Source organism: Tachysurus vachellii, chromosome 10 (genome assembly GCF_030014155.1).
Source record: "Tachysurus vachellii isolate PV-2020 chromosome 10, HZAU_Pvac_v1, whole genome shotgun sequence".
Lineage (NCBI taxonomy): Eukaryota > Metazoa > Chordata > Actinopteri > Siluriformes > Bagridae > Tachysurus > Tachysurus vachellii.
In genome coordinates this window covers 2,815,259-2,820,000 of record NC_083469.1, presented here as the reverse complement: position 1 = coordinate 2,820,000, position 4,742 = coordinate 2,815,259, and the positions used below count along the sequence as shown (strand labels likewise).

The following is a 4,742-nucleotide window of genomic DNA, read 5'->3' as shown; positions in this document are numbered from 1 at the left end:
TCTCTCTCTCTCTCTGTCTGTCTGTCTCTCTCTCACTCTCTTTATCTCTCTCTCTGTCTCACTCTCTCTCTCTCTTTATCTCTCTCTCTCTCTCTTCCTCTCTCTCTCTCTCTCTCTCTCTCTCTCTCTCTCTCTCTCTCTGTTTGTGTTACAACATGCTCATAAGCCATTATATAGATATAATTATTTAAAAGTCAAGTCAAGAAGCATTTATTGTCAGTTAAACTATATATAGCTGACGACGCAGTACACAGTGTGAGGTGAGACGTGTCTGCAGGATCGTGGTGCTACATAAAAAAACACAGAGCTAAGGACTAAAAGTAAGTTAGCCATATAAAGTGCATCGTGTGCATCCTAGTGCAAACAGTGCAAGACAGTGCAAAGAGACAATACAAAGCGCTGCGGCACAAACACACGTGCAGTCTGTATATTACACAGTACAACATGCAAGAATAGAGGATTGTAAACAAAGAGGGTTCAAATAAACACTTATGTAACAGCAGCAGTTAATAAAACCAGAGTTATAAAGCCGTATAACATTAAGAATGCAACGTTTATAGAAATAGTTATCTGTTAACCTTTGATACTGCAGCTCTGTTTAATTCTGGATTCTGATTGGTCAGAAGGTGCTGATTCATATCCTATAGCAGCAGCTCTGTTTAATTCTGGATTCTGATTGGTCAGAAGGTGCTGATTCATATCCTATACCAGCAGCTCTGACAGCATCACAGCTCCAAAGTACAGTTTAATATTAATGCACTCGTTCTAATAGGTTATCGTTACCATGGTAACAACTAACATGTAGGGGTTGTCACATAATTATGTAACAACTATATATATATATATATATCTGAAAATCTAGAATATTAAAAATTAAACCACAATTTTCATTTTTTTTACTTTACAAATTCACATAATCTGCATTTTATTCATGATATTCTTACCTCCACTAGACTTTGGCTAACTTTGTTAGCAAGCAAGCTAACCCTTATATTATATTGTGTGTGCTAATACCCAAGCTTGCTGACTAACAATTAACTTAGCCATTAACAATTAGCCATGTTTGATAGCAATCAAGCTATCTTTAGGCTTATTTAGTGTGAGCGAATAGCTAGCATTAGCCTGAAATTGGTGTAAAATGAGGAAGATGAGAGCTGTCTAGTTCTCACATGCGTGAGAACGGATTACGTCGCATAATTACGTCACATCGGATTACGTCGTCGTGTTGTCATCCAGAATTCTGTTTGTTTCAGGAATCATAATAAGGCTGTTTGAAAATATGTTTCCGACTACATTGAGCGAGATTTGAATATCTTAGAGAGAATTTGCATAAAAATGCAAAAGGCTGTCAAGTGTTTTTTTTTTTTTCAAGTACGCTTCGAAAGAAAAAAAAAGAAAAGGACGTTTCGGTGCAATATAATATCTCATGAACAACTTCGATACCGATTTACATTCAGCTTTTGATCAAATTCCTACAGAGATGATCAACGATCACTGATTAGTTTTGGTTTATAGAATTTTTCAAACCTGATATATGAAAACTACACTTTCAGATAAAGTGTTCAGAAAAAAAGACAACGAAAATTCACCAGACCAAAACGCAGATTCACTAAAAGGGTCCCAGGACGTCAAGGACAAAGACAAACCTGTTTTCTTCTGGTGTTGGTTACTTTTATTTTGTGTCCGTTTTGTGTTCTCTAGGGGCCTTTTTACACCATGTCACTTCATGTGTTGTCTCTGATCCGATAGCTATGTGATTCGTTAAAACTGTTCCGTTTACATTAGGCCACATAAATGCGTCTCGGCGAATCGGATATCGATCCGATCTTTCTACTCCCGCCCAATATGCAAATATATTTTACCTCATTTCCGGGGTAATTGACATGTAACACGCTTTGGTGTACAGTATGCGTTTGCTACAAAAAACAGCGTGTACTGTTTGCTGCATTTTCTCTGGCGGCAGCAGCGCATTTTAAGACCCAATGAGACAACTGGGTGAAAGATCGGAGCCAGCACTGATGGGAAAACATATTTGTTTCTGGCGCGATGCACGACTCGCGAGTCACCTGCGAGTGCCGTACTTCCGTTTGGGAGGAGTATAGCGCTGACGTATGTGGCTTGAATAACCACATGCATTTACACCTGTCCAGTTTCATCTGAAACGTGTCCCAGACCACCTCCTGAAGGGGTTTGAGCGATCGGATTTATATCTGTCTCGAAAACCGTTTCGGAGGGCATTTAGACCTGGTCTTTTTACCATCGGATAGCTATCGGATCACAGAAAACACATGAAGTCACCAGGTGTAAAAAGCCCCTAGATGACCTCACATTTGACCTCAGTTTTGTGAACCGTAACAAAACCTAGAAGGTGGGATTTTTTTTAGTTTTTGTTGTTTTGTTAAAACAAACGGTCCGGATTAATAAACGAACATCGCAACCTGATGTTCGCATCACCAAACTACACGTAAGGGGTTCGTGGTTAAAAATGTTAGCAAAAGTTTACATTTTACTGTTAGACCAAATCCATTCGATCGTATACATCGGTATTTTTCATCGAATGAACTATTCATCCATTCGTAGTGTGTTAATTATAATGAAGAGTTAATTATAATCTACTCAGACACTACTGAAGCTAACACTCCAAGAACAGGCTGAGTGAGACACAAACAAGAGATTAAAAGACGATCTTTATCACTGTGCTAATGTTGTTTTAATCCTTCACAGATAATAGAATTTGTGAGAAATGACATTTGCAGGACGTCACCTCGTCACCTGAGGTGTGGTGACACCTGTCAACGTGAACAAACCATTAGAGTACCTGTTAGGCAAGTCCTGTGGAGTGTTGATTCACATGGACATGCATAGAAATGATGTCTACACGCATGACTGACTCCATACAAACAGCTACTTCTACAGAGATTTTAATATTAATATTAATAATAATAATAATAATAATAATAAGTCAAAAGCTCATAGAAAATCAATTCGTCAGATTGCACGGACACACACTCACACACACACACGCATGCTCACACACACTCAAACACACTCACTCACACACACACACACACACACTCACTCACACACACACACTCACACACACACACGCATGCTCACACACTCACACACACACTCACTCACACACACTCTCTCTCTCACACACACACACACACACACACACACTCACACACAGACACACACTCACACACACGCATGCTCACACACACACACACACACACACACACTCACTCACTCACACAGACACTCAAACACACTCACATACAGACACACACACAGACACACACTCACAAACACAGACACACACACAGACACACACACACACACACTCACTCACACACACTCTCTCTCACACACACACACACACACACTCACTCACACACAGACACTCACACACACTCACACACAGACACACACTCACACAAACACAGACACACACACACTCACACACACACAAACACACATACACAGACACACACAGACACACACACACACAAACACACACACACACACATACACACAGCCACACACACATACACAGACACACACACTCACACAAACACACACACATACACACACAGCCACACACACAGACACACACACAGACATAGACACACACACACAAACACACACATACACACAGACACATACACAGACACACACAAACACACACACAGACACACACACAGACACACACAGACACAGACACACACGCACTCACACAAACACACATACACACACACAGACACATACGTGTAAAACGCAGCTCTTGTAAACATACGGAGTTACACACCTTTGCATTAAGACGTTTCCGGTGGTCTCTGCTTTTTTATCGACCCTCCAGAAGATGTGAAAGTGACTCTGTCCCGCATCTCATCCTGCGTTCATCTGAAACTCTGAACCGCACTGGAGCCTCTGAGCGCTATAGGAGAGGAGGGAAGGGGATATGGAAGGCCAAACGGTGCAAAACTCAACTAGTTTACACAGTGAGGGAGTGAGAATGAGTGAGTGACCTTTCTTTAAACAAGCATAAAAACAAATAAAATGTACATTCAAATACAATCATTTTTACAAGGGTACCATGAGCTTCCATGAAGGCAGCAAAAGATGCAAGAATTAACAATAAAACGAACAAACAAACAAACAAACAATAATAAACAAACAAATATCTTCCAAACATGGCTATAGTCAAAGATATTTACAAGTGCTATAAATTCAGTAAAAGGACGTCCTGTAAGTTTTATCACGATAAATCTGTGAGCACTGTTGTAAATACTGCCTTAGCAAGTGAGCAACTAAAAACAAGACGTGATTTATATAAATGTATTTACTTTGTAAATAAAGCAAAATAAAAGTACTATTTTATTTTTTCCTCTCTGTTTTTTATTCCATCCTATTTATATTTCACACGTCTTCTACACTTAAATCTGATCCTTTAACTAGCATAAATTAGCACACTTTCTGTGCGAGAAATATGTCGATATACTACCATCACAAACACATACACACACACTCACTCACACACTCACTCACACACCCACCCACACACACACGCACACACACACACACACTCACACACATGCAGACACACACACACACACATGCAGACACACACATACACACACACGTACACACACACACAGACAGACACACACTTACTCACACACACAGACACACACATACACACACTCACACACACACATGCAGACACACACATATACACA

The 4,742-nt window shown here is 40.0% G+C and overlaps 1 protein-coding gene across 1 annotated transcript in view; it reads right to left on the bottom strand.

The window, feature by feature from the left end:
• Window positions 1-3,948, bottom strand: part of si:ch211-195o20.7 (cytospin-A) — a 22,543-nt gene extending 18,595 nt beyond the window's left edge. The window contains exon 1 of the mRNA XM_060879425.1: window positions 3,812-3,948. The gene's annotated coding sequence lies outside the window, so the exon portion shown is untranslated. The remainder of the gene's footprint in view (window positions 1-3,811) is intronic.
• Window positions 3,949-4,742: the final 794 nt, after the last annotated feature.